At 36.8% G+C, this 18461-nt stretch overlaps 1 protein-coding gene across 7 annotated transcripts in view; it reads left to right on the top strand.

Moving 5' to 3' along the window:
• The first annotated feature begins 2558 nt into the window (after positions 1 to 2558).
• Positions 2559 to 18461, top strand: part of EYA2 (EYA transcriptional coactivator and phosphatase 2) — a 127540-nt gene continuing 111637 nt past the window's right edge. For 3 of the 7 annotated variants that reach the window (XR_014025723.1, XM_081322132.1, XM_081322128.1), the window contains exon 1: positions 2997 to 3225. The gene's annotated coding sequence lies outside the window, so the exon portion shown is untranslated. Of the gene's footprint in view, positions 2663 to 2996; positions 3226 to 3394; positions 3482 to 18461 lie in introns of those variants that run through there. The other 4 variants (XM_081322129.1, XM_081322133.1, XM_081322131.1 and 1 more) reach the window with 4 other exon arrangements.

The raw sequence follows: 18461 nt of genomic DNA, 5'->3' as shown, positions 1-18461 counted from the left end.
AGACGTGGTGCTGTGGCTGGGCTGGGTGACCTCCCATCACACATTCCAGCTCTTGCCAACCCAGCAGTTTGAAAGTGGGTGACTACAAGTAGATAGATGAGTACTTCAGGGCAACTTAACAGGGATATGAAAGGAGCCTCTAACTTGGCATCCCCTGGGCAACGGTGATGTCACTATTCAATCCTTTCAACCCAGAAGCCCTTCAGTGCTCCCGACACAAATACAGTAATAATATCACACAAACAGCTTTGGTTTTGCCTTAGTGTGTTTTGTGAAGCCAGCAATTGTAAATGTGAAAAGCATAGTTTATGGTTTTGCATTATATATGAATCAGGCCACTATTATTGGTTGTCTACAAATTATGGTTAAAATGAATTCAACTTTATAGAACAATGTGTTCAACAGTCACTATTGCAAAAGAAATTTTTGCAAGAATTTGTGTAGAAATGATGAAGCGAGGATTATGCCAAAATATAAGTAAAATGCTGGCCAACCTCTTAGTGGATGATGCTAGGGGCTTACTTTCTTTTGGGGCACATTTGGGATTCAAATGTGGGATAACAAATGATAGCAAAACCAGCTGCCTGATTAAAACTAAGTTTGCATTGCATTATTAGAAGCTGAAAGGAAAACTTGAGGAGGGCTGATTTTAGGTTTTGAATTCAGATGCTTCTTTGTGGTTACTTTTTTTCTAAAAGAGATTTCCATATTCTATGTTCAACTGCTGCTTCTTGTAACAATATTTTTATTTTATTTCATTTTTAGGCATCATGACTTCTTGGAAAGATGTATATGAAGCAGAAAGGATTGCAACTAAAGAAATGCCATTATCATTTCTTACAAAGCCTAACACTTTAAGAACTGTGAGCCTGTTCATCAAGAATGCTAACAGATCTAGATATCTTAATATGTTATGGATAAAAATGCCAAACCCATCTGAACATTGGCTGACTGTGCAATGATCCATAATAATAATGTGTACAGCAAGGATGAACATTGTTCTCAAAAAGACAAACAAACAAAAATGTTTGGCGTATGGAACTTGAATAAACATATGATACTTATTCAAGCATCACCATGTATCCAATTCAGTGATTCAAAAACATTAAATTACTTTGAATCCTGAGAAGGAAGGCAATATAGAAAATTTGAAATAAACAATAAAATAAAATAAAAACAACGTATTCAAGGGGTTGAGTCCAAATGTCCATCTATTTTTCTTGGGAACAATACAGATATTATTGGCTACCACCTTCTTCTAGAGGTGTTTAATTTCCCAGACTAGGCAACAGCTCTGGGATTTTCTGGTACTGTCCCACACTAGTATCAGCTAAGTCCGATCCTCCTTATTTTAAGCCTGTAACCTCATATGACATCTCAGTTTCTCTTAATGACAGCTTCAGTTTCATAAAGCAGTGCTTCTCAATCTCGGCAACATAACTGGATTTCAGCAAAATGTATGGATTTCATCTCCCAGAATTTCCCAGCTATCATGTATATAGGTATATACATATGTTGTATATACATGTTGTATAGTTGTATACATGTTGTATATAGGAGGTTTACATGTGTCATGTATGTGTACACTTTTGAGAGCAGGAAACAGAATTTCATTTTCAATGTGTGCCAGTGTGCCAACAGTAAAAATGACAATAAAGGTTATCTATTTCCTATTTCCTATCATGCTAGCTAAGGAATTCTTGGAATTGAAATCCACAAATCTTAAACCTTGCTAAGATTGAAAAACACTGGCAAAAAGGAAGGTATACTATATACCGGTAAATTATATACCACAACTGGACAATATTAACTACTACTGCCATTTTTAGATGTAAAGGGATTTCATTACACTTATTTGTACAGACCACATGTGGGATTGCAGTATAAATTGTGGAACTTAATAGTGTAATTATCTCTGCTGCAATGAAAATATGCTAAACACAGGTGACTATTACATCATGAGATGTGCTTTTCTCCAAAACTGATATTCAGCACTTTAATAGCATTAAATACTACAATATTTATATTATTAACACCTGAAGCCACCTTTCTACATTTTTAAAAAGTTAAATATTTCGTTACTGGACTGGAAAAAGACAAAAAGAATGTAATGCTTTTGAACTTAGGTGTTGAAGATGACTCTTGAGAACACTAAGGACAGCCAAGAAAACAAAAGGATCATTGAACAAATCACCCAGAATTTTTATTTGAGGCATAAATAATCAGGTTAATTATCATACTTTGGCCACATTATGCAAAGGCCTAATGTGAGGAAAGGTGGAAGCGAATACATTATAGTAATAATAAGCTATATCCTGTACACATGTTACAAAACTAAATCCCACTGATTTCAACAGGGCTTATTCCCATATCATCTGTATAAATAATATGGTCTTCATATTATGGTTTCTGCAGTCTTCAGAGGTTGCGACTTTCAAATTTGAAGAACTGACTCCCATGCGCTTTCAAATACTGGGCCAAATTTGGATGGGTCCCGCTCTACACGCGAGGCTACCCAAGTTAATTCAGAAAGGAGCGGATCTGCGTTAGAGGCGCACGGAGCGAGTCCAGCGGAGCGTTCGTCCACCCCTCCGAAGCTCTCGTGTTTCTTGCGCGAGGTAATCGCCCAGAGAAGCCGCTTCGGGTTACAACACAGCGAAAGGTAACTGGAGATGATCCGCATGTGAGCAAACTCACCAGGGGACCCTTGTTGCCCCCCCCCCCGGCTTTCCGTCCCCTCCACCCCGAAACCCTTAATTGCAAGACGCCTTCCCATTGACCGAGGTCTCCTTTTCTTTCCTCTGCCTTCCTCTGCCTCCTCCTCCTCCCTTGTACACCTACTATCCACTTTTATGCTTCCTTAGACCCTCCCGCCCCCGCCCCGACGGTTCCCTTCCAGCGGCCGCAGACTCTCGCCTTCGGGGTGCGCGCGAAAGCCGCTGATCTTTAGGTGAAGGGCAAGCTAAGGGCAGGGCGGCAGCATCTCGGTCCTAAATGGGCATGTGCAGAGCTCGCGCGCACATGCTCACTGGGACCTCGTGAGGACTTCGGAGGGCACGTTTCTCGAAGGGAAAGCGAATCGCGCCTTTGCCGGCTGCGGACTTTCAAGCCCGAGAGCGGCGGCGGCGGCGGCTGCCTTTTAACGCCGGCAGGCTCGTTCCTTCGCTCGAGCGCCGGCGGAGTCGGGGAGCTCGGCGGCGCCTAGACGCTCAGTAGCAAACTGTGGTGAGTGGACGGGACTCGGGAGCCCCCCTCCCCGCTTCCCTCCATCCCTGTCTGTCCCTCCGACGCCGCTTTTTCTGGTTCAGGTCCTGGATTTTGAGAAGCGCCTCCGGGCAGCGATCGGCGGGTTGCGCGCAAAGGGGCACCGGGCGAGCGCACTTGTCGAAAGGGCTGGCGGGCGAGGTGGTGGTCAAGCCTGCGGAACAGCTCCCGGCCGAAGGACTCGGGGGTCTGCGGGCCTTTTTCTGCTCTGGTGACGGTATGCGCGTTTGATCCTCCGCAGGGAGATTATTTTGCGTGTCTTTTGACTTGGGGAGGGGGGTTGTTAGTTTAGGTCTGGTGTGGTTCCCGTCCCGTCTTTTGCAGAAGAAGGGGCTTTTTTTCCCCTTCATGCCGCCGATTCTTCTGGTCAGCCCTAGAGCCTGGCCCCAAAAATGCCCATCCAAACTTAAACGAGTGGTGCGTCCCAGGTTGCGTTGGAGATTTTTAAGGGGGCTGCCAGATCAGCAAGCGAATGGTGGTGAATTACCACGGTTCCTTCCCCTATCTTGTATGCTTTTCAGAAAGTTTTATTAATTTTGTTAGTCATTTGTTTAGCAAATCAACTGATGGGTTAACCCTGTGTCACTCTTTTGAATATTTTCCAAAATGTGAAAAAAAAATCCAAGTGAACGCTTTTTCCTGGGTAGATTTTGTTTGTTTGTTTTCACTATGGAAAGATTTCTCAGCATTTTGGATGGGTTTGCAGAAGATATAATAAACCAGTTGTATTACTTTGAGTAGGTGAATATTGAACCTTAGTCCATATTCATTTCTTTCATATTAAGGTATGGAGGATTTCTTGTGGAGCATGCATTATGAAAAGCTATGTGTTTGTGTGTGTGTGTATGTGTGAGAAAATTGCCAGTTTAAGAACTATATATACTTTTGATGGAACAGATATTCAGTGTATTTGCCATGTAGATAATTGACATTACTTTCCTGTCAATCTTTAGCAGATCAATGTCCATAATATTCCTCTTTTTATATTCTGGATGAAGTGTTTTGAGTAAGTAAATTATTGAAAGCTCAGTAATGGCCTTGTAATTTTAACACCACTTTAATTTTAAAGAGTGAATATTATTGAAGCTATAAATGTGGCCTTGGGCATCTGCTTGAAGTTTTTAATGTATGAACTCTAGCATCTACTTCAAAGAACCCCAGGAAAAGAACATTTCTCTTTAAAATATGAAAGTAAAATTGGAAGTGAATGGCAGCTTGCCCGTGTATTACAGTTATCAGCAAAACACAGATGTTTTTTGTGGTATAAACTATGAATTTTATTTTACCTTAGGGTCTGATATTTTAATCTGTGTTTAGTGTTAAAATAATTTTTGCTCAAAGCATAAAAAGAATATTGAGTTTTTTGGGATCCTATTCCAAATCAAATTCAGTTTGGGATTCAGGTTTGTTTAGAAGATGTGACAAAACCTCCCTAAAAGAAGGTTTCATTAGAAATCAGAAGTTGATTTGTTTTTTGGAAAAGAAAAATCAGTACAGTGTTACACATTTTTGAGTGTGATACTAAATACTGGTCCCCAAAGAAAGGCTCCCGTAAGAAATTAGTCATCTACAGGTTGTGTTGGCTAACAAATATTTTTAGATTAATAAATTTGAATTGACTATCCTGTTTGCCTCAAAATTAATAGGGAAGAATCTGAAGCACTGCTTTTCACATCTGGGTTTAGATACTTTTATGTGCTGATCTTGTTTAAACATAATAATAGTCAAATAGTATATTCTAGATCTAGTTTCTCTGGATAGTTTTACGTTGTGTAGTTGGTTGATTTTCTTCAACGTATGCTGTACCGCTTATGCTGTACTGTTGGCACACTTTATTTTCTTCACCTTCTTGTTTTTAAATCTATAATTCTGCATATATCTGTTTTGAAATTGTTAAACATTTATTTCTTTTTCTTCTTAATAATCTCTGTACCTAAGTGTCATAAGTTCCATTTATAGTTTACCTTGAGACCTCAATTGTTAACAAGCGATAATATATGTTCAGGATGTGTGCTGTGAACACTTAATGTGTTGCACAACTGAACTTCAGAGACATCATAAATCAGCTATGCACAACTGCTATATTTCAAAGTGCTGTGTTGTTCAGTTTCACCATATTTCCCTTCTTGCTATTAAATTTCTAAAATACAGTGCTGACTGCAGGAATCTTTACCAGAATACCAAAATTGCTTCTCCAAACTGCATTAGAATGATTCTGTATTCACAAATGAGCATGAATGTATTTACTATATTGTCCCAAGAGTATAAAGAGAAAATGCTAAATGCTTGAAAGGTTTGTGCATCAGCCCTCTGGACAAAATATTTTTAAAATTTGCACTGGCCAATTTATAATTAGTGTGATAATTGAGAAATATTCTAGAAAAGTTAATGTTGATCAAGTCTACTATGCTGTGCAAATTGCATCATTAGATCTTTAGCTGACCTGGTCATGTGTGTTATCTGTACACAGCCAAAGATATCAAACCACAAAGTGGTTTGGTGATGTCACAATGTATCCATTCCATATCCCTAATATCCACATGCATTAAATAGAGATGGAATCTAACACAGAATTGATAAATCTGAAAAAGACTTCTCATATTATTTAATAGTCAACTTCATCTTCTCTCACACTGACTTTTCTTGGACTGTCTTCTGTTCCTCACTGCCATGTCTTCCGTGACAAAAATCACCCAGTTGCTTATATAACAAGGCTTAGATAAACAAGGTTTATTGCTTAGTGCTCCAAATGTCCATTGGTTCAAATAGAAAGCATTTTCTTATCTGGGCTGTTATAGGAATGATAATTATACCCTATAAAAAAGAAAGTGTTCCTTCTAACTTCCTTGACTACATTCCTCACATCAAATATAAACGGAATTAAAATAAAAATGAATAAAAAAAATTCCCCCTGCAGGGCCATTGGTTTAGTTAATGGGAAAAACCCTGTAACTGGGACCAGTGGACATTCAGACATTTCGCAGAGAGATTCATCCATTCATGCCAAGAAACATTCCCTTAAATCCATTAAGGTTTATAGCATAGACATTAGTATCTGAGATCTGCCCTCTCTCCTTACAGTCACTAGTTAATTTCTTTGTGATCTGATTATAATGCCCATTAAACCTCTCCCACACTTTTTAAAAAGATGTGCAGTGTCTTCTACTGGTGAAACCTGAAAATATTGTAGATTAATCTTTCCTATAATCTCCTTGTGCAGTAAATTCACAAGCATCTTAATAAGAAGTTTGTTGACAGAATTTTATTTGGAAGGAACACAGTGTTTCCAAGATATTTTGAAATTAAAGAATGTAATTGCATCCATGAGCAATATGTTTCCGTCCCTATGATATGTTATATTAGTAAGTATAAATGAGATTATTCAGAGTAATGCTACAAGTGAAACTTAGTCAAAACATGTATTTTTATGTCCCATTAAATTCAATGAAATAGTTAAGAAAACATTTAACTCCTTCCTATTAAATTCAGTACAGTTAGTTTATGCCTTCTGTTTTAAAAATACAAGTATAAAATATAAGCAGATTTTTAAAAAAACAGTTTTATTTTGAGGAAAATCATAAGTAGTGATTTATTGTTGATTTAATTTGGCGTTTTGTAAAAGAATACTCAAAATTCCATCTTCTAATTTGGGTGGATAAATGGAATAATAGAAAATATGTAGGTGCTGTATTTTATTGTTTTATTAGTTACACTTTTTAAAAATACTTGATTTTCATGATAAGTATATTTTGCCCTATAAAATCACAAACACATTCTATCAAGCACATATTATTTCACTTCTAGCTTTGCTCCTTCCTTTCATTTTACAGCTGAAAATGTAAATAAATACGACAAGAAGGGGTATATCCTCTAAAATGTATTTCATAATCATTTATTTTCTTTTTTCCTTATCTTTTTTGTTGAAAAGAGAGTGCCCACTGAGTAGGAATAAGATTGGGAACTAAACAAACACAAAGCAATTAACAGAAGAGAACTGCCCTTTTCTCTTTCACCTTTTTTCTTTCCTCCTTTTTCTTTCTGAAACAAAGTCTTCCCAGGCCTGCTTGATCCTTGTTTACAATTATTACTTCAAAGTTCCATTAATCAAACTGTGAAGATGCTGCTATATATAAAATCTTTATTTATAGATTTTAATGCTTCTAATGATCTTTAACAAACACCCTGTTTTAGGTGAGGTGTGGATAAATCCCACAATTAAGTGACTCAGTACAGCACCTTGATGACCGTGCCTCAGGGGCTTAAAGCAGTGACCAGTTGCAGGAAGGCTTGTGGGAGGGCAATATTGCAAGGAAATGAAGAAAAAGAACTTTTTGAGAAGTAGTTTCTTTCTTAAGAACAAGAGCGTTTAAAAAATAAAGGCTGGCTGTACAAAGAGAACCTAATTGAACTCTGTTGCATGGATGTAAATAAAATCTTTATGTTCACCAGTAGGTGTGAATGACACCACTATAACTTTGATAACTTCAAAGCATAATTACTTAATAATAATCCAGTAACATTTAATAGGGACAGATGAAGAATATGGAGGAGGTGAACTAGAGGAGGTGAACTAGAATATGGAGGAGGTGAATATGGAGGAGGTGAACTAGGAATTTGTAACTAGAGTTACAAATATATGCTACTAACTTCTGCTTTGAATATATGAGATGGGTTCTATAGCTTTTGTTGATTATATAACTTTTGCCATAATTGTGCCATTAACTTATGCTAAAGAGACTTCTAATTATGCTAATTTCAATAGATTGTTAACAATAAAAGATGGCAGAGGAAAAACTGTACTGAAAATTATCATAATTGGATAGAGTTTCATTGGTGACCATATTTAAATTTTAAATGTATTCAAAATTGGATAAACCAATCTCCACTCCATTCATCTAGTGAGTATATGCAGTTTTGATTTGTTTCTGTTGAATAACTATTTACTGTACAGCATTTTATTCTTCTTTATTATTCCCTTATAAGCAGCATACAAGAGAAAGAAGCAGTTTTATATAAAGAGAGCAATTAATGCTATAATTTTGTTAAGTTATGGATTTATTAGTGTTTTTTTCTCAATGTTAAACGTTTTGACTCAAATAGATTCTAAATGATTAGTTTCTACTATAGTAAAGACCTGTAGAACAAGTTGCTATCCTGTTCGCATTTTTGTGCTTTAGTTTTTGAAAATGGATACAATCCAGTGAAAGTAATGGATTTTAATAACAACTGAATTAACAGGCATTTAATTGACAAAAATAAACAGTACTGTATACTGCATGATTGCAAAGCTTTCAACTGTAGATACAAATTATATTACAGCCGTAGCAGGATGGTATGCATCTGAATACTATTATATTAATTTGCTTTTAAAGTACCCAGTAGTTTGCTAGATTCTACCCAGTTCTCTTAACTTCTGCTCTAGTAAAAATGGTTATAATTTCCTTACTAGTCTAGATACAGTTTTAAAAGCTGTTAGTCTAGTATAGCTACATTAATATGAAGAACATAATCTCTTATTTTTCTGCAGAGCACAGAATATGAAGATTGGTCCTGTTATTAAATTACCATCACTAGTATATTTAATTCTTGAAGACTATTTAATTAATATCAACAGTGCTACTGTTTCATTTTGTACATGTTCTAATGGATAGGAAAAAGCTAAAAGAAATATTTTGCTTATCCCTGGCCCGTTAACTTTACACATTTGTTGTTCTAAACAGCTAAGCCAGTTGTCTTTTCTGTTCATCCATGCATGCTGCAAAAACATTTCATCAACTGCTGCACGTGCCCCCAGAAATTGCTTGCTATGGTCTTGACATGTGTCTATTCATTTCAGTAAAAAATGTACAGAAAGAGTTCCTAGCAGAAATATACTATAATAAGTTGTGGTTTTACAATTTGGGTCCAAAAAGCCTTAGATGTTGATCTAAAAATAGGTTTTGTCTTTTTTATACAAAGTATCTTATTTGTATCAGATTTGCTTTTGGCATTAGCAAAATTAGGTTTTGCATGCGGTGAGGTGGGATGTACATATAACAATAAATAACAAAAATGCAACTTGCAAACCCAGTAGAATACAAATCAAGCACGTTAAAAAAAACATAGCATATCATTATTTAGAACAATGAGATTTGAACAATCTTACAAAGCCCCTAAATAGCCCCTGAATGTTCTTAGCTTCACTTGACATTGGACATATTAGGGTAAGTGTAACTATATATTCACATCCCACAGATAATTCACTCAATCTGAATAGATACACAATGATCTGTTAAAAGGATAAGAGTGGGTGATACCTATTAAAATCACCAAGGAGTTGTTCTCTTGACCAGAACTGTGAGCATGCAAAATCCTTCTTTTTATGCTACTGATAACTCTCTTGAAAAGATACAAAACTTATTAGCAATACTGTGGAATAATACAAGCCTTTGCTTTTATCATAACATTTAAAGTACAGATAGTCCTTACTGCCACAATTGAGCCCAAACTTTCTGTTGCTAAGTGAGATAATTGTTTAATGAGTTTTGCCCTATTTTATAACCTTTCTTGCCACAATTATATGTTTACATTTTTAAAATTTACACAGTGAAAAATCTACAGAGGTGCAGGATTTTTGAAAATTTCATAAATATTTCAAAAAGAAGTCAACACAAAAGAAAAAACCCATTAAAACTGTTTAAATCATTTTTAAATATCTTGTTTCCCATATATTTAATTTTTTTTCTTTTTTCTTTCAGTGGAAAGTAACTTTATATCTTTTCATTCTTTTTCCATTGCTACAGGCTATAAGATTGTGTGTATCACTTCATTAAAATACATACAAACCAATTCCTGTAGATTAAAATCCATATGTTTTTTCAAAAAGTAGTTCTATGTTGTGGTCTTGAAATTTGATCTTAATATTAATTTAACAAAATGTTTGTAGAGTATGTTTGTAGAATCAGACCTTGTGGGCTTAATTGCTTGATTTATACTTATTTCAGAATAAATGTATAAATGTATAAGGCTGAAATGCACTGAAAGTCACTTTACAGTTTTTCAAAGGATGAAAGTGTAAGATACTTTTTTAGAGAAAGCTAAATTTAAATGTGAACTGGTTCTTTTACAATGTGTTTGTGAAGTTCTTTTTTAAGTTGCTGAAAATTTTGGAGGTGTGTATAGAACAAGCAAATACAGCATGTTATATACATGTAATGTACAAAAAGTCAGGCATTATAGACAATTTATTGTATAAATTACATTAAATGTTAGAATTGTTTGCCAATTTCTTTTAAATGCTTGTTATATGATATTTGAGCATTCTTAAGCACAATAACATTTTTTCTTTAAAACTTTAGTTAATAAAATTAATAAAATATAATGTGATTGGTCTATATGGCCTGACTTCATATATTTTAAATATAATTATATGCAGTAGGCTCCTTCTGTACATACAAAACAAAGAATCTTGCTGAGCTTGCATGTTTTTAAAAATATATCATGAGGAACTGCTTGTTTGTCTAAGAAATTGAATCCTAATTAAAACCATTTCAATAAAACAGAGAACATGAATTAATTATATAATTCAAAAGTGAAGTAGTTTTTTTAAGTTAAAGTCTATGAAATTATATTGTCTTTTGTTAATTGGTGTCCTTGGTTAGAATAGAACAGCTTTAATAATTATGTTTGATTGGGAAACTTTGTGACTTTTCTAGAAATAAGTACTATTATTAAATAGTGCAAAATCTTTGTGAAGATGAAATAATTTAAACACTTAGATGTGCATAAGAGAGCTTGAAAAAAAGTTGGGAAGAAAACATGATTCAGTTGTGTATACAGAGATAGATAGATAGATAGATAGATAGATAGATAGATAGATAGATAGATAGATAGATAGATAGATAGATGACACACAAACACATATATACAGAATATCAGTTTTTGATTTGGAGATGATGCTATCCTAGATCTTCCTTGATTGGCTGAATAAAAATAATTTTAGTCTTTCTTTGGAGTTGATTTCTTGGCATGGTCTATCTGGTGGGTTTGACAATCTGTCATGTCTGATAATGGAAGTCAACTATATTTTTAACCATGTCTTATCTGGGCAAGGTTCAAATTTCATATCTGTTTTACAGAATGTTTGTTGCATTAGAAGTGCAAGAATCTGGTTATTATTATGGGTTATAGAAGAAAAACATGTTGGTCCAGCATTCTTCAAGACTGGGGGGGGAAGAAAAATTTGAGAATGACTTGATTATGGTCCCTGGCAAGTGGTCCTTCACAATCCCAGAGTTGCTGAGGGTAAAGAGAGAACCATCATTAATTTTGAAATGCAAGAGATAAATACCTGCAAAGGTAAACTCAGAACAATGAAAAAAGTTGTCCTGCTATTAGCTGCTTTTGTAATGACTGAGAGAAGATCACTTTCCCAAGATCATCCAGGGTCTTTTTAACTTTAGGACAGGAAAAAAATGTGGCAGGATGGATGGGGCTGCCTTGTTAAAATGCTCACCTTATTTTCATCCAAGGAACCAATTGAACTCACTTGCTAAGAGTTAATATAGTGAGTAAGTACCTACACATTGTAAAACAAACATTTATTTTATTTATTGATTTATTCATTGATTAAAAAAAAATATGGACAGCTTCCCAACTCAAACCATGTGACTCTGTTTGCCTTACAAGAAAAGGATAAACAATCAAATCAATAATAGTCAACCTGGCTTATATTCCAGGATGACTTAGACCAAATTTTAAAAAAATGTTCACAAAAGACAGGTTAAATATTAGGGCTGTATAGATTTGAAAATTAGTCAAAGAAGTGCTTTAATGGACCTTGCACAATGTATCTTTTGGTTATTCTTTAAAGCAGCAATATCTTTTTTTTCACACTTCTTTGGACTAAGCCTCATTTTCTGGTGACTGCATATAGGCATGTCTGTATAACTTTCTTGGCAATGTCTCAGAATTGGCTTAAATTGACTTCTGGGTTGTTGACATCCCAGTCTTGCCTATATAAATCTATAGGCTGAGGGAAGATGATCTTTTAGGCATTTTGGCTATGGTGGGGTCCTGATTTACTTTTTAAAATTTTGTTGGCTATGTTTACCATTTATATTTTACCTTTCTAACTATGTTTTACCATTTATATTGTGCTTTCCTACCCTCCCAAGATATCTAACAGTTTTGAAAAAAATAAAGAGAAAGAGATGCAAGTTAAAAGAATACATAAAACCTAATGCAGCACCACTATCTCCATTTTCTTCCAGTACATTGTGTTTCATACAGCCTGCCCTAGTAGGTACCCCAATTCTTATGAGTAGTTTTGGGGGAGATTGTTTTGTTTATTAGAATTAGAATGTCAAGGCAAAATATCTGGCAAAGATCATCCTTTAATGGGGAAGTAAATCAGAAAATCAAGGTGGTGAACATGACCACATGATCAAAGCATGCATTACAGACATAAAAAAAGATGATGGGGCTTTTATTATGTGTCTACCATCTTGACCTCTTTTAGGTATCAGATCCCCATGATATGAAGCAGTATCATTTCCATTTTTTCAATTTTCTCATAACAGCAGTAGCATTTAGACATATATAGCCCCATAGCGCTTTATAGGCAGTTTACAATGTGGAAGCATTATTTGCACATTGCCCCCAACAATCTGGGTCTTCATTTTACTGATCTCAGAAGGATGGAAGGCTGAATCAAGCTTGAGCTCTGTCAGGATGGATCTTAGGCTGAGGGCAGACTTTGTCTGCAATACTGCATTTTAACCACTGCGCCACCAGGATTCACCCTGTAGAGTAATTGGACAGAAAGAAGGTGGGCCAGAATCATCAGCTGAACTTTCATAACTAAAGATGGACTTATTCCGGGATCACTGTAATCCTGTTTCTAAACACTAGACCCACAGTAGGAAGAGAAGCTAAGGAAGGCTCTTTGGCTAAGTAAAGATCCCACTTGTCCTTCTCAGGATCCAACTGCCTCTCTTTATTTCTAATAATATTTTCTCAAACCCAAGAATGCTATTTCGTCCTCATCAGGAAGGATATTGCATGCTCGTGTAATCTTGCCTTCCAGTTGTATACTGACATCTGTCATGTTCATTAAAATGACATTCCCATTTCAATTGCAGGCATGTGAGCTACGTGCCTCTGTCACAGGATACGACTCATTATAGACACATAGTGTAGCTATGATCTGGCCTAAAAATGGACTCTGCCACTGAGCAAGATAATTTTTTTTTATAAAAAGACAGATCTATTCAACCAATTACTTGACTTTTTTATCAAAATTGTTCTTCCCTGTGTTGCTTCTCTGATTTCCTTACAATAGCAACAGTTCCCTATTTGGTGATCAGTCTCAACTAGAATTAAATTCACACCTCATTGGTCCTCCAACCACATTGGGTTGACATCTTACACCTGCTTCTTCATGACAGAAATGTGTTCTTCCTTCTTTTGCTCGGCATCTCCAGTTACAAATATTAGTCCAAAGCCCAGTTTAGGGAGGGATACCAGCTATCCGTTGCTGGAACTCTGTATGGGTTGCATTCAGCTGGTGGGAAATATGACCATGTCTTATGCAGACAACAAAAGTAGATAGAAAGCCATTGGACAACTCCATATAATATTAACTGTGATATAATATCCCAGGAATGACTTGTGGGATTGTTAAGTATCCTTCCTCTTATTCTCCTCTGATTGTAAACAGGAAGGAAACATTTTGCTTTTGTTATAATGTTATAATTCAGAACTAATCAAGTTGCATTGCGATCACCAAGGAATGATGAGTTCCTGTAACTGCTCGAACAGATACTTGATGGCCAATTCTCAGGAATGTTGTAGTAGTGAATTCCTGCACTAGCAGTAGGTTGGACTAGATATTTCACCAAGTTTCCTTCCAAACTGTCTCTATGATTTAAATTATGTTTCACCCTAATTAACTAGTGTTAGAAGACATTGCCACTTCACATTTTATTCTAAACTGAAATTTTCCATCTGTGCAGCGAAATAGGTCTGAGTGCGACATTTAAAAATGTCTGGCAATGTGAAGGCATTAGTTATCCTGAGCAATCTCTTCATCTGGATATCTATGGAGATTCTCAATCATCCAGGTCATAGTTATCCCAAAGGTGCTTTTTCACAAGGTAACTGGACTTGCTTGTTTTTCTTTGAAGATGTTTTGCTTCTCATCCAAGAAGCTTCTTCTTTTTAAGGTAAAATATAGTATTCCTTCGCGGTGGCTCAGTGGGTTAGGACGCTGAGCTTGTCGATCAGAAGGTCGGCAGTTTGGCGGGTCGAATCCCGAGTGCCGCGTAACAGAGTGAGCGCCTGTTACTCGTCCCAGCTTCTGCCCACCTAGCAGTTCGAAAGCACGTAAAAATGCAAGTAGAAAAATATGGACCACTCCGGTGGGAAGGTAACAGCGTTCCGTGCGCCTTTGGCGTCTAGTCATGCCGGCCACATGACCACGGAGACGTCCTCGGACAGACGCTGGCTCTTCGGCTATGAAACGGAGATGAGCACCGGCCCCTAGAGTCGGAAACGACTAGCACGCATGTGCGGGGGAACCTTTACCTTTACCTTTTTATAGTATTCCTTGCTTCAGTTTTGACTCTTCCCCCCCCCCCAGGCAGTTGGGCTGAGAGAAAATGATTGTCTGAAAGTCTCCAAGTGGGTTTCCTTTGTGGCTTTGATGCTGGGTCTCTGTGCACTGAAGTCTAGCCTATTAACAGCTGTTTATTCCTCTAGCTTCTTACATAATTTTAGGTCCCCTGGCATGGTCAGTGGCATTCCTCATTAATTGGGAATTCAGCATTTTGTTCTACAAGAATAAGCAAGCTGCCAAGAATCACTGTGAGATGGGCAATCATATAAATTTTATTAAAATAAATAAATAAGTGTAAGGATGCAATAAGCATGATTCTTTGCAGCTTGATTTTAACGTGAGGCATATAAAAGAAACAGCCAGGATCATATTAAATGAGTGCCAGTTTATTTCAACAGCAGCATTTGCAAACCAACATGGTGGGTACTTGGTATAGGAGCACTGCATTTGCAAAGGCTGGCAACCCACGTATGCCAACTGCTGAACTCCTTGGAGAAATAGTAGGATAAAAAAAAATACAATCTTTAAGACTGAGTCACTGTATACATCGCCCTTGGGGGTGGGGTGGGGGGTTCATTTACATGTCAAGTGCCAAATGAGGACTGATAAAAATAATTCAGTGAAATTAAGTGTTCAATAAGCTGTAGATTTCTTAAATAGGGTGTGCGTGGCATAACATGCTTAGTTACAGTTCTTGATGCTTCTTCCTCATCTCTCATTGCTCATTATGCTTGCATAATTCATGTATATATGCTGCATCTTCCTCTTAGAATTGAATGACATGATCTTCCTTGATTATGTACAAGCAACCATTGAGAAGAGGGGATCATATTCATGCGATGTATAGATAATTTAGTAGAGTCCTATTCTATTCTATTCTATTCTATTCTATTCTATTCTATTCTATTCTATTCTATTCTATTCTATTCTATTCTATTCTATTCTATTCTATTCTATTCTATTCTATTAGAACCTCAGATTACCTAACTGCAAGAAACTTTTCACTGTAATGAAAATCATATTATAACTTGGCTTTTGATAATACTCCCAGTTTATTTTTCCAAATTTCTGTCAGCAGCTGCCTTAGAAGGATAGAACAGTTGTAATAAATGAAACATTTTGGCAAGAAAGATGGAAATTCTTGTTCTAACCAAGGTTTAGAGGCTGTTGTCATCTGTATGGTTTATTTTAAAATACTGCTACCTGGCATAAGCACTTTTTACTTCCTGGTGAAGCCTGGATTAATAACGCTCATTTATGGTTTTTATAAAAGTTTGCAAGTGCATGGAAAGTAAAGCAACATTTATTATTCAAAATGAGAAAAGAATATTCTTTTGCTCAAAGGTAGCTTTATGACATGATCATCATGTAGCCAAATATGGCAGAAATATAAGATATATTTTGTTATCAGAAGTAAAGACAGTGTATTCTTTTATCCCTCCAAATCAGTTTTCTAGCCGTGATAAACAACCATGGAATATAAATCTTACAAACTATGATCAAAATGGCTAGCAATCAGAGGTTATTCAAATTGCGCTCCAAAATCCTGGCAAGCATCAAATTGTTTACTCTTGATACTGTATAAAGGTAAAGGTTCCCCCGCACATGCGTGCTAGTCGTTTCCAACTCTAGGGGCTGGTGCTCATCTCTGTTTCAAAGCCGAAGAGCCAGCACTTGTCCGAGGATGTCTCCGTGGTCATGTGGCCGGCATGACTAGACACCAAAGGCGCACGGAACGCTGTTACCTTCCCACCGTAGTGGTCCATATTTTTCTACTTCCGTTTTTACGTGCTTTCGAACTGCTAGGTTGGCAGAAGCTGGGACGAGTAACAGGTGCTCACTCTGTTACGCGGCACACGGGATTCGACCCACCAAACTGCCGACCATCTGATCGACAAGCTCAGCGTCCTAACCCACTGAGCCACCGCGTCCCTCTTGATACTGTATACAGAACATGTATTTGTTTCTGGGATCCATAACGTAGCAATTCCATGCATAAAGGTTGAATATAAGTATTTTAAATAATTATAAATATACAATACATTACTTCTGAGAACAAATGGATTATCAGACTGGTTGTTAAATGATATAGCTTATCTTGTAACAGACATTATCATAAAAGAAGCAATTCGCTCTATTTAAAAAATTCAAAGGATGTCTTATACTAAGAAAGTGCTACCATATTCCTTACATGCTTATAGTAAATGTAAAGGTAAAGGTAAAGGTTCCCCTGCACATGCATGCTAGTCGTTTCCGACTCTAGGGGCCGGTGCTCATCTCCGTTTCAAAGCCGAAGAGCCAGCGCTTGTCCGAGGACATCTCCATGGTCATGTGGCCAGCATGACTAGACGCCAGAGGTGCACGGAACGCTGTTACCTTCCCACCGTAGTGGTCCCTATTTTTCTACTTGCATTTTTACGTGCTTTTGAACTGCTAGGTTGGCAGAAGCTGGGTCGAGTAACAGGCACTCACTCTGTTACGCGGCACTTGGGATTCGACCCGCCAAACTGCCGACCTTCTGATCGACAAGCTCAGCGTCCTAACCCACTGAGCCACCGCGTTCCATGTGCCTTTGGCATCTAGACAAGCCGGCCACATGACCATGGAGATGTCCTCGGACAAACGCTGGCTCTTCGGCTTTGAAACGGAGATGAGCACCGGCCCCTAGAGTCGGAAACGACTAGCACGCATGTGCGGGGGAACCTTTACCTTTATAGTAAATGTAGCAGCCAATAAAAATGTATTCTGTGATTTATCATTGATAAAGTATTAATTTGATGCAATTTCTTAATTGGACAACAGAATTTACTCTTCCTTGTAGTAAAGTCAATGAATATGAACCCAGGTAGTCATCAGTGAGAATGATGCAATCTGCTGTACCCTACATGCATGAAATTTTGGGCAGTAGTTCCAAGAGATTTTTGAAACATGCCACCAATATCATTTTTAATACACAAAAGAGAAAACTATTACTTACCACAGCATAATAATGTTAACTGCATTTAATGTTAATGACATAGAATGCAAATTGCAATTGCAAATGAAAATAAGTCAAGCTTAATTTTTTTGCATCTTTTGTGGATTGCATCCTAGCAGTCAGTCAAAAGCTAAGTATGAGCCTTATGGAAAAAGTGGCCAGTTCTCCTGGACGCACTTCTCTTAGAATTTGTTCTGTCAATGATAATTGGTAGATAAACAATTTGGAGGGCTGAGGACACATTTGGGATTTTGAGTAATGTGTTGTAATCATGCACAAAACGGAGACTTGGTTACTTGCAACATGGCTACTCTGGTGGTGTGATCACTCATCAGAATGCAAATGGAGCTTTCTGGAGAAATGGAATGTTCTCTCTTCATGGAGTTCCAACGCTTTGATGCTAATAGACCCTTGCTACTCATGCTAAAGATGCTTGACTCCTGTATTATGCTTTTAATTAAAAGAATCTTTAAGTCAGGTGGGATAGTGAGCTTTGTGAGTACCAAGGTGTTGTTTTTTTTAGGGATGTGTTATTAGTTAATATAATAGGAAAATAGAGCCATCAGGATAAGAGAGAAAAACTGAATTTATAGTTCCTTTTTAATTACAGTATATTTAAACTTT

Source organism: Vipera berus (assembly GCF_964194415.1).
Source record: "Vipera berus genome assembly, chromosome: 3".
Classification (NCBI taxonomy): domain Eukaryota; kingdom Metazoa; phylum Chordata; class Lepidosauria; order Squamata; family Viperidae; genus Vipera; species Vipera berus.
The sequence above is the reverse complement of the archived record's forward strand: the minus strand, read 5'-3'. Positions and strand labels throughout refer to the sequence as shown.